Raw genomic sequence first — 13,792 nt, 5'->3', positions numbered from 1 at the left:
CTAAAACTCATCCTAAACCTAACCCTAACCCTATCCCTCACCCTAACTCTTACCCTCACCGTCACTATAACCCTCACCCTAACCATCACCCTCAACCTAACCCTAACCCTAAACCTCACCCTCATCCTCAACATAAGCCTAACCCTAACCCTAACCCTCACCCTAACCCTCAGCCTAACTGTAACTCTTAATCATAACCCTCACCCTCAACCTCACCCTCACCCTAACCTAAGCCAAAGCCTCACCCTAACCCTAACCCTAAACCTAATGCTATCATTAACACTCACCCTCACTCTAAATCTCACTCCAAACCTTACCCTCACTCTAACCCTAACGCTAACCCTAAAACTAAACCTCACCCTAACCTTCATCCTAACCCTAAATCTAACCCTAACCCTCACCCTAACGCTCAACATAACCCTAACCCTAATCCTAACACTCACCCTTAACACACTAACACTCACCCTAAACCTTTCCCTCACCCTAATCCTAACCATAACCCTAAGCCTAACACTCACACTAACCCTATCCCTCACGTAAACCTAACCCTAACCCTCAGCCTCGCCCTAACTCTAATGTTATCCCTAAAGCTCACCCTCACCCTAAACCTCATCCTTACCCTTACCCTCACCATAACCCTAACCCTAACCCTAACCCTAATCCTCACCGCAACCCTAAGCCTCACCCTCACCCTAAACCTCACTGTCACCTTAACCCTCACCCTTACCCTAACTGTCACTCACACTCTAAAACTCTCACCCTCACCCTAAACTTATCCTAAACCCCAGCCTAACCCTAACCCTCACCCTAATCCTAAGTCTAATGCTCACCCTCATACTAACACTAACCCACAACTTAACCCTCACCCTAAACCTCACACTAAACTTAACGCTAACCCTAACCCTCACACTCACCCTAACCCTCATCCTTACTCTTACCCTCAACCTAACTCTAACCCTAACCCTAACCCTCACACTAAACCTAACCTTCACCCTACCCTAATCCTAACACTAACCCTTACCCTCAACATAAGCCTCACCCACACCCCTACGCTAACCTTAACCGTAAACTTAACCTTCCCCTTAACTCTAACCAAAACCCTAATGCTATCCCTAAACCTCACCCTCACCCTAACCCTCACTCTAACCCTTACCCTCACAATAACCCTAACCCTAAAACTAAACCTCATCCTAACCCTCACCCTAACCCTAAACCTAAACTTAACAATGACCCTAAAGTTCACCCTAACCCTCACCCTAACCCTAACCCTCACAGTGACACTAACTCTGACCCTAAACCTTTCCCTCACCCTAATCCTAACCCTAACCCTAAACCTAACCCTCACTCTAACCCTAACCCTCACCCTAAACCTAACATTAAACCTCAGCCAAACCCTTTTCCTAACCCAAACCACAAACCTCAACCTAATCCTAACCCTAACACTCAACCTAACCCTAACCCTAATCCTAAACCCAACCCTCACCCTAACCCTAAATCTCACACTCAGCCTCACCCTCACCCTCAGCCCAACCCTAACCCTAACCCTAATCCTAAACCTAACCCTCACACTCACCCTCACCCTAACTCTAACCCTAACCCTAAACCTGACCCTCACCCTAACTTCAGCCCTATCGCTAACCTTCAACCTAACACTAAACCTCATCCTTAACCTAACCCTAACCCTCACCCTAACCCTAACACTAACCCTAATGCTATCCCTAACCCTCACCCTCACCCTAACCCTAGCACTAACACTAAACCTCACCCTAACCCTCACCCTAACCCTAAACCTAAACCTAACCCTCACCCTAACGCCACCCTAACCCTCAACTTAACCCTAAACATCACCCTAAATCTAACCTCAACCTAAAACTTACCCACACCCTAACACTAAGCCAACAGTAACTCTAACCCTCACCCTCACCCTAAGCCTAACCTGAATTCTAACCCTCACCCTAACTCTAACACTATCCCGAAAACTCAACCTCACCCTAAACCTCATCCTAACCCACACCCTCACCAAAAACCTAACCCTCACCCTAACCCTAACCCTAACCCTCACCTTCACCCTAACCCTCACCGTCACCATAACGCTCACCCCAACCCTAACCCTCACCTAAACCATCACCCTCAACCTAACACTCACCCTCACCCTAAACATCACCGTAACCCTAACCCTCACCCTAACCCTAACGCTCACCTTAAACCTCACCCTCACCCTAATCCTCACCCTAATCCTAACCCAAAGACTTTCCTAAATAAAACCCTCACCCTCACCCTACCACTCAACCTCAACCTAGGCCTCACCGTAAAACTAACCCTAACTCTATCCCTCAACCTCAAACTCACCCCCACTTTCAGCCTAACCCTAACCCTAAACCTAATCCTAAACCTAACCCTAAACCTCACCCTCATCCTCACCCTCATCCTAAACCTAACCCTAACCCTAACCCTAATGCTAAAACTAGCCTTCACCCCCACACTAACCCTAATCCTAACCCTAACCCTCACCCTAAACCTAATGCTAACCGTGAACCTAAACCTCAACCTAACGCTCACTCTAACCCTTACCCTCACCCTCAACCTCACCCTAACACTAACCCTAACCCTCACCCTAACCCTAACCCTAACACTACACTTCAGCCTAAACTTCACCCTAAACCTAACCCTAACCCTAATCCTCACCGTATAGCTATCCCTAACCCTAACCTTCCCCCTAACCCTCCCCCTCACCGTAAACCTAATGCTAACATTAACCCTCAGCCTCACACTAAACCTTGCCCTAACCCTTACCCTCACCTTAACCCTATCCTTCACCTTCACCCTAAGCTTAACCCTAACACTTACCCTAATCCTCACACTAACCCTAACCCTCACGCTAAACATAACCGTACATGTCACCATAACGCTAACTTTAACCTAACCCTAAACCTAACCCACACCCTAACCCTAACACTAACTCTCACACTAACCCTCAGCCTGAACCTAAGCCTAACCTTAACCCTCACATTATCCTCACCCTTACCCTTACCTTCTCCCGAACCCTAACCCTAACCCTCAGCCTGACCCTCATTCTAACCCTAACCCTAACCCTAACCCTCACCCTAACCTTTACCCTAACCCTAAACCTAATCCTCACACTAACCCTAACCCTCACCCTAAACATCACTGTACACGTCACCCTGACCCTAACTTTATCCTAAGCCTAACCCTAACCGTCATCCTAACCCTAACCCTACCCCTAAACCTCAAACTCACCCTAACCCTCAATCTAACCCTAACCGTCACCCACACCCTAAGCCTGACACTAACCCGAATCCGAACACTCAACCTAACTGTCACCCTCATCCTAAATATCATCTTAATCATAACCCTCACCCTAACATTAACCATAATCCTCACCCTCATCCTAAACTTTACACTAACCCTAACCTTAAACCTAACCCTCACCGTAACCGTCACCCTAACACTCAGGTTAACCCTAACCCTCACTCTCACCCTAACCCTCACCCTAACCCTAACCATTAGCCTAACCCTCACACTAAACCTAACTCTAACCCTAATCCTAAACTTAACCATAGACCTCAACCTCACCCTAGCCCTCACCCTAACCCTAAACCAAAACTAACCATAACCCTAAACCTAAACCTAACTCTCACCCTCACCCTCACCCTCACCATCACCCTCACCCTAACCCTCACACTCACCCTCACTTTAAACCTAACCATAACCCTAACCCTCACCCTAAACCTAACTGTGACCCTCACCCTCATTCACACCCTCAACATAAGCGTAACCCAAAACCTAAGCCTAGTCCAAAAATTAACTCTCACCTTCACCCTCAACCTAAATCTAAACCTCACCCTAACACTAACCCTAAACCTAGCCCTCAACCTATGCCTTTCCCTCACCTTCACTCTAACCCTCACCCTAACCCTAACCCTCACCCTAACCCTAACCCCAAGCCTCACCCTCACCCTCAACCAAACCCTAACCCTCACGCTAACCCTAAACCTAAACCTAACCCTAAACCTCAACATAACCCTCAACCTCACCCTAACCCTAATGGTAACCGAAACCCTCACCCTAACCCTAACCATAACCCTAATGCTGTCCTTAAACCTCACCCTCACCCTAAATCTCAGTCTAACCCTTGTCATCACCATAACACTAACCCTAACCCTAAAAGTAAAACTCAACCTAACCATCACCTTAACTATAAACCTAACCCTAACGCTCAACCTAACGCTCACCCTAACCCTAACACCATTAACCTAACCCTCAACCTAACTTTCCCTCACCCTAATCCTAAACCTAACCCTAAGCCTAACCCTCACACTAACCCTATCCCTCACCCTAACCCTAACCCTAACCGTCAGCCAAAGCTCTTCCTAACCTTAACCCTAACCCTCAACCTAACAATAACCCTAAACCTAATTCTCACAATAACCCTAAACCTCACCCTCACCCTCACCCTCACCCTCAGCCTAACACTAACCCTAACCCAAATCCTAACCCGAAACCTCACACTCTCCCTCACCCTAACTCTAACCCTAACCCTAACCCTGACCCTTAACCTAACCCCAACCTTATATCTAATCCTCAACCTAACTCTAACCCTAACCCTAAACCTTACCCTAACCCACACCCTAACCCTAACCCTAACCCTAATGCTATCCTTAACCCTCACCCTCACCCTTACCCTCATTCTAACTCTTACCCTCACCCTAACCTTCAGCCTAACCCTAAACCTAAACCTAACCCTAACCCTTATGCTCACCCTATACCTCAACCTAACTCTAACGCTAACCCTAAACGTCACTCTCACCCTAATCCTCACACTAACCCTATCCTCAGAGTAACCCTAACCCTAACCCTAACTCGCACATTAACGCTAACCCTCACCCTAACCCTAACCCTACCCTTCACCTACCCTTCACCCTAACCCTAAACCTAATCTGCACTGTCACCCTAACCCTCACCTACACCCTCACCCTCCACTTCAGCCTAACCCTAACACTAACCCTAAACCTGACCTTCACCCTAACCGTAAACCTCACCCTCACCCACACCCTCACCCTCAGCCTAACCCTAACCCTAACACTAATCCTAACCCTAACCCTCACACTCCCCCTCACAATAACTCTAACCCTAACCCTAACGCTGATTTTCACCCTAACACCAACCCTATCCCTAACCGTAACCCTCAACCTAACCCTAACCCTAAACCTGACCCTAACCCTAACCCTAACACTAAGGCTAACCCTAACCCTCACCCTCACCTTAACCCTCATTCTAACCGTTACCCTCACAGTAGCCCTCACCCTAACCCTCACACTAACCCTCACACTAAACCTCACCCTAACCCTCAACCTAACAATAAACCTAAACCTAACACTCTACTTAACGCTCACCCTAACCCTCAACCTAACCATAACCCTCACACTCACCCTAACCCTCACCCTAAACCTTACCCTAACCCTAATCCTAACCCTAACCCTAACTCTATCCCTCACCCTGAACCTAACCCAAACCTGAAACCTAACCCTTACCCTAACCCTCACGCAAAATCTAACGCTGTCCCTAAACCTCACTCTCACCCTAAACCTCATTCTAACCCTTACCCTAACCATAACCCTAATCCTACTGCAACCCTAATACTCACCCTCACCCTAAATGTCACCGTCACCTTAACCCTCACCCTCACCCTAACCGTCACGCACACCCTAAAACTCACCCTCACCAGAACCCTCACCCTCACCATAAACTTACCCTATACCCTAAATATAACCCTCACCCTAAACCTAACTCTAACACTCACCCTCATACTAAACTTAACCCTCAACTTAACCCTCAGCCTAACCCTAACGCTAACACTAACCCTCAATCTCAACCTAACCCTCACCCTAACCCTTATCCTCACACTAACCCTAACCCTAAACATAACCTTACTCCTCACCCTAGCCCTCACCTTAACCACAACCCTAAACCTCACCCTAACCCTAACCCTAACCCTCATATTCAACCTAACCCTCACCGTCACCCTAAACTCACCCTAACCCTAACCCTCACCCTCACCCTAACCCTTACCATAACCCTCACCATCAACCTCACCCCCACCCTCAACCTAAACCTAACCCTAACCCTAGTCCTCACCCTAACCCTAACCCTAAACCTCAACCACACCCTAAACCTCACCCTATCCCTTACCATCAACCTGAACCTCAACCTAACCCTAACACTAACCCTAACCCTAACCCTGCCCTAACCCTCACCCTAACTCTAACCCTAACCCTACCCCTCAGCCTAACCCTCACCTGAACCCTAACCCTTACCCTAATCCTTACCCTATACGTAAACCTAACGCTAACCCACACCCTAACCCTCACCCTCACCATAAATCTAATGCGAACATTAACCCTCAAACTCATCCTAAACTTCGCCCTAACCCTTACCCTCACCTTAAACCAATCGCTCACCCCAACCCTAACCCTAACCCTAAGCCTAACCCTACACCTAAGCCTAATCCTGAAACTAACCCTCACCCTCACTCTCACCCAAACCTAAAACTCAGCCTAACCCTAAGCCTAACCCTAGCTCTCACCTAAACCTTACCCTCACTGTCACTCTAAACCTAATCCTCAAACTCAACCTAACCCTCACCCTAACCCTAAACCTCACCCTCAGTTTCACCATAACCCTAACCCGATGCCTCACCCTAACACTCACCCTAACCTTAATCCTCATCCTAATCCTAAACTTAACCCTAGACCTCAGCATCACCCTAGCCCTCACGCTAACCCTAAGCCTAAAATTAACCATAACCCTAACCCTAAACCTAACTCTCAACCTCAACCTCATCCTCACCATCACCCTCACCCTAACCCTCACCGTCACCCTAACCCTAACCATAACCCTAACCCTCACCCTAAACCTGATTCTGACCCTCAACCTCACCCTCATACTAAGCCTAACCCTACACCTAAGCCTAATCCTAAACCTAACCATCACCCTCAAACTCACGCTAAACCTAAACCTCACCCTAACCCTCGCCCTACACCTCAACATAACCCTCACCCTCAACTTAATTTAACGGAAAACCTAACTCTCACCCTAAGCCTAAACCTAACCCTCACCATCACCTTAACCCTAACCCTAACCCTAACCCTCACCCTAACCCTATACCTAACCTAACACTAACCCTCACCATAACCCTAACCGTAAGCCTAATGCTATCCCTAACCCTCACCCTCACCCTAAATCTCACACTAACCCTTACCCTCACCCGAACCCTAACCCTAACCATAACACTAAACCTCACCCTAACCCTGACCCTAAACCTAACCCTCTCCCTAACGCTCAGCCTAACCCTAACACTCACAGTCACCCAACCCTCACCCTAAAACTTTCCCTCACCCTAATTCTAAACCTAACCCTAACCCTCATTCTAACCCTATCACTCACCCTAACCCTAACCCTAACCCTCAGCCAAACCCTCTTCCTAACCATAACCCTAAAACTAACTCTAACCCTCACCCACACCCTAAGCCTAAACTATCCCTAAACCTCACCCTCAACCTAAACCTCATCCTAACCCTTACCCTCACCATAACCCTATCCAAAACCCTAACCCTAATCATGACCGAAAAGCTAACCCTCAACCTCACCCCATCCCTCACCGTCACCTTAACCCGCACCCTTACCCTAACAGTCACCCACACCCTAAAATTCACCCTCACCCGAACCCTCACACTCAACCTAAACTTACCCTAGCTCTCACCCTAACCCTTCCCCTCACTGTCACTCTAACCCTCACATTAACCCTAATTCTCACCCTAACCCTAACCCTAAAATTCAACCTCACCCTCACGCTAACCCTATAACTAACCCTCACCCTAACCCTAAACCTAAACCTAACCCTACACCTCAACATAACCCTCACCCTCAACCTAAACCTAACGGTAACCCTAACCCTCACCCTAACCCTAACCCTAACCCTAAAGCTATCCCTAACCTTCACCCTCACCCTAATATGCACTCTCACCCTTACACACACCCTAACCCTAACCCTCACCCTAAACCTAAACCTCACCCTAACCCTAACCTTCACCCTAAACCTAAGTATAACGCTCACCCTCATACTAAACCTAACACTCAACTTAACCCTCACCCTAACCTTATCGCTAACCCTAACTCTCACACTCACCCTAACCCTAACACTAACCCTAAACCTCACACTAAACCTAACCCTCACCCTAACAATAACCCTAACCCTCAACATAACCCTCACCCTAACTCTAACCTAAACCCTAATTCTATCCCTAAACCTCACCCTCACCCTAAACCTTACCCTCACCCTAACCCTAAACCTAACCCTAACAATCACCCTAACCCTCAACCTAACCCTAACCATCACATTCACCCTAACATTGACCCTAAACCTTTCCCTTACCCTAATCCTCACCCTAACCCTAATCCTAAGCCTTACTCTAATCCTAATCTTCACCGTAACCCTAAACGTAAACCTCAGCCAAACCCTCTTCCTAACCCTAACCCTAACCCTCAACCTAACCTTAACCGTACACTTCACCCTGAACCTAAGTCTAACGCTCACCCTCCTACTAACACTAAATCTCATCTTAACCCTCACCCTAACCCTCACCCTAAACTTAACGCTAACCCTAACCCTCACACACACCCTAACCGTCACCCTAACCCTTACCCTCACCCTAACCCTAACCCTCACACTAAACCTAACCCTCACCCTAACCCTAACCCTAACCCTCAACATCACCCTCACCCTCACCCTAACCCTAACCATAAACCTAACCCTCCCCCAACTCTAACCTAAACCCTAATGCTATCCCTAAACCTCACCCTCACCCTAAACCTCACTCTAAGCCTTACCCTCACCCTAACTCTAACCCTAACCCTGAAACTAAACTTCATCCTAACCCTCACCCTATCCTAAACCTAACTCTAAGAATCACCGTAACGCTCACCCTAACCCTAACCCTACAATCACCCTAACACTGACCCTAAACCTTTCCCTTACCCTAATCCTAACCCTAACCCTAAACCTAACCCTTACTCTAACCCTAACCCTCACCCTAAACATAACCCTCAGCAAAACCCTCTTCCTAACCCTAACCCTAACCCTCAACATAATCCTAACCCTAACCCTCAACATAATCCTAACCCTAACCCTCAACCTAACCCTCACCCTAACCCTAAACCTCATCCTCACCCTCACATTCACCCTCAGCCTAACTCTAACCCTAACCCTAACCCTGACCCTCACCCTAACTCCAACCCTACCCTAAACTTCAAGCTAACACTAACCTTCACCCTTACTCTAACCCTAACCCTAACCTTAACGCTAACCCTAACCCTAATGCTATCCCTAACCCTCACCCTCACCCTAACCGTAACACTAACAGTAAACGTTACCCTAAACCACATCCTAACCCTAAAACTAAACCTAAACCTCACCCTAACGATCACCCTAACCCTCAGCTTAACCCTAACCCTCACCCTAACCCTAACCCTCACCGAAAACCTTACCCACACCCTAAAACTAACCCTAACACTGACTATAACCCTCAGCCTCACCCTAAGCCTAACCGGAGCACTAACCCTCACCTAATCCTAACGCTAACCCTAAGCCTCATCCTAACCCTAACCCTTAAACTAAACCTTACCCACACCCTAACCCTAACCCTAACCCTCACATTAACCCTAAACCTTACCCTAACCCTAACCCTACCCCACACCGTAACCCTCACCCTAATCCTAAACCTAAACCTCACCCTAAACCTAACCCTAACCCTCACCTTCACCCTAAACCTCACCTACACCCTCACCCTCACCCTCAGCCTTATCTTAACCCTGAACCTAAACCTAAACTTAAACCTCACCCTAAACCTAAACCTCACCCTCACCTTAACCCTCACCCTCAGCCAAACCCTAACCCTAAACCTAATCCTAACACTAATCCTCACACTCACTCTAACCCTAACCCTAACCCTAATCCAAAAGCTGACTTTCACACTAACCCCAACCCTCTCTCTAACCCTCAACCTAACACTCACCCTCACCCTAACCATAACCCTAACCCTAACCCTAACCCTCACCCTAACCCTCACCCTAAACCTTACCCTCACCCTAACCCTAACCCTAATCCTAACACTAACCCTCACCCTCACCCTCACCCTAAGCCAACCTGATCCTTAACCCTCACCCTAAAGCTCACCCTAACTCTAACGCTATCCCTAAACCTCACGCTCACCCTAAAGCTATTCCTAACCCTTACACTCACCATAACCCTAACCCTAACCATAACACTAATCCTAACCATAACCTTAAACCTCACACTCTCCCTAACCATCACTGTCACCTTAACCCTCACCCTAACCCTAACCATCACCCACACCCTAAAACTCATCCTCACCCGAAACCTCACACTCACCCTAACCTTACCCTAAAACTCATCCTAATCCTAACCCTCACCCTAATTCTAATACTAAACCTCACCCACATACTAAGACTAACCCTCACCTTAACCCTTACCCTAACCATCACCCTAACCCTAACGCTAACCCTAACACTCACTCAGACCCTAAGCCTCACCTTACCCTTATTGTCACACAAACTCTAACCTAACCCTAGCCCGCACATTAATGCTAACCCTCACCCTAACCCTAACCCAACCCCTCACCCTACCCCTCATCCTAACCCTAACCCTATCCCTCACCCTAACCCTAACCCTAACCTTCACCTTCAGCCTAAACCTCACATACACTCTCACACTCACACTCAGCCTAACCCTAAAACTAACCCTAAACCTAAACCTCAGCCTAACCCTAAATTTCACCCTCACCCTCAAACTTACCCTCAGCATAACCCTAACCTTATCCCTAATCCTAACCCTAACCCTCACATTCACCCTCACCCTAACTCTAACCCTAACCCTAAAGCTGACTTTCACACTAATCCCAACCCTATCCCTAACCCTCAACCTAACCCTAACCCTCACTGTAACCCTCACCCTAACCCTCACCCTAACCCTAACCCTAAATCTAATGCTAACCCTAAACCTCACCCTCACCCTAACCACAACCATAACGCTAACCCTCAACCTAAACCTAACCCTAACCCTAATGCTAACACTAAACCTCACCCTCACAATAACCCTCATCCTAAAACTTAATCTCAACCTCACCCTCACCCTCATCCTAACCCTAACCCTAACCCTCACCCTAACTTTCACACTAACCCTAACCCTAACCCTACCCCTCAGCATAACCCTCACCCTAAACGTAACTCTAACCCTAATCCTCAGCCTATCCCTAACCCTAACCCTAAACCTCACCCTAACCTTCACCCTCACCCTAACAATAATGCTAACCCTAACCCTCAACCTTACCCTAACCCTCGCCCTAACCCTTACCTTGACCATAACCCTATACCTCACCCTCACCCTAACCCTCATGCTAAACCTTACGCTCACCCTAATCCTCACCATAAACCCAACCCTAACCCTAACCCTAACCCTCACCCTAACCCCCACCCTAAACTTCACCCTAACCCTCACGTTAACCCTAACCCTCATTCTCACCCTAACCCTCACCCTAAACCTTATACTAACACTAACATTAATCCTAATCCTAACCCTATCCCTCGCACTAAGCCTAACCCTCACCATAACCCTAACCCTACCACTCAAACTATCCCTCACCTTAACCCTAACTCTAAACGTCACACTAAACCTAACCCTAACCCTAATTCTGACACTAACCATAAACCTAACCCTATCCCCATCCTTCTCCCTAAACCTCACCCTAATTCGAAACCTATCCCTAAACCTCATGCTAATGCTACCCCTAACCAGAACCCTAAACCTTACCCTAACCCTCTCAGACACCCTAACTCTCACCCTTACCATCATCTTCACCCGAACACTCACCCTCACCATAAACCTCACCCTCACCCTAACCTTAAAAATAATCGAAACCCTCACACTAACCTAACCCTCACCTTCACCCACACCCTCACATTCATCCTCAACCTAAACCTAACCCTAACACTAACACTAACAATAACCCTAACCCCTCACCCTCACAATCACCCTTACCCTAACCCTAACCCTAACACTAACCATAACCCTCACCCTCACCCTAACGCTAACTCTAACCTAACCCTTGCCCTAACCCTCACACTAACACTCACGATAATCCTAACCCTCACTCTCACCCTAACCCTCACCGTAACACTTACCTTCACCCTAACCCTAACCCTCACAATAAACCTAACCCTCACCGCAACTCTAATGCTAAACCAAACCCTAATCCTAAACCTAACCCTCACACTTACCCTCACCCTAAGCCTAACCCGAACCCTCACTTTGACCCTAACCCTCAGCCTCAAACGAAACATCACACTAACCCTAACCCTCAACCTAAACCTTACCCTAACCCTCACCTAAACCTAACCCTCATCCTAACCTAAACCTAATCCTAACCCTCACCTTCACCCTAGCTCTCATCCTAACCGTAATCCTAACAATAAACATAAACCTAACCCTAAAGCTCAAACTAACACTAACGCTAACACTCACCCTCACCCTTACCCTAACCTTAACCATAACCCTCACCCTCACCCTCACCCTAAGCCTTACCCTAAGCCTCACCCTCACCCTAACCCTCACCCTAATCCTTATCCTCATCCTAACCGTAACCCTAACCTTCACCCTTACCCTAACCCTAACCTTAACAATAACCCAAACCCTCACAGTAAACCTAAACCTCACCCTAACCCTAACCCTCTCCCTCACCCTAACAGTGACCCTAATTGTAACACTCACCCTAACCCTCACCCTCAACCTAACCCTCACCCTCAACCTCAACCTAACCCTCACTCTCACCCTAAACATCACCCTAACCCTAACCCTCACCCTCATACTAACCTGAACCCTAACCCTAACATTCACCCTACCCTTACCCTAAACCTAACGATAATCCTAACCCTCACCCTCAACCTAAACCTCACCCTAACCCTTATCCTCACACTAATCCTAACCCTAACACTAACCCTAACCCTCACACTAACCCTAAACCTCCCGCTAACCCTAACAATACCCCTCACCCTAACCCTCACCCTAACCCTCACGCTAAACTTAACCCTCACCCTAAACCCAACTCTAACCCTCACAATTACACTAATGCTCACCATCACCCTAACACTCATCCTAACCCTAACCTTCACCCACATCCTAACCATCACCGAAATCTTAACCCCAACCCTCACCCTAAACCTAACACACACTAACCCTCAATCTCAACCTAATCCTCACCCTAAAAATAACGCTAACCCTTAACTAACAGAAATCATCACCTTCACCTTCACCCTAAACCTCACCCTCATCCTAAACCTAAACCTCAACCTAACCCTCTCCCTAATTCTAACACTAACGCTAACCCTCACCCTCACCCTAACCCTCAACCTAACCCTATCCCTACACCTCACAATAACTCTCACAATAACCCTAACCCTAACCCTAAACCTCACCCTAACCCTAAACCTAAACCTAACTCTCTAGCACACCCTCACCATCACACTCTCACACTAACTCTAAACCTCCCAATAACCCTAACCCTAACCCTCACACTTACTTTCAACCTCACCCTCAGCCTAACACTAACCCTAAACTTAATCCTAAACCTAACCGTCACACTCACCCTAACCCAAACCCTAAGCCTCACCCTCAACCTCACCCGCACCCGCACCCTCAACC

Source organism: Dipodomys merriami, unplaced genomic scaffold, assembly GCF_024711535.1.
Source record: "Dipodomys merriami isolate MVZ:Mamm:240054 unplaced genomic scaffold, mDipMer1.0.p SCAF_88, whole genome shotgun sequence".
Classification (NCBI taxonomy): Eukaryota; Metazoa; Chordata; class Mammalia; order Rodentia; family Heteromyidae; genus Dipodomys; species Dipodomys merriami.
The sequence above is the reverse complement of the archived record's forward strand: the minus strand, read 5'-3'. Positions refer to the sequence as shown.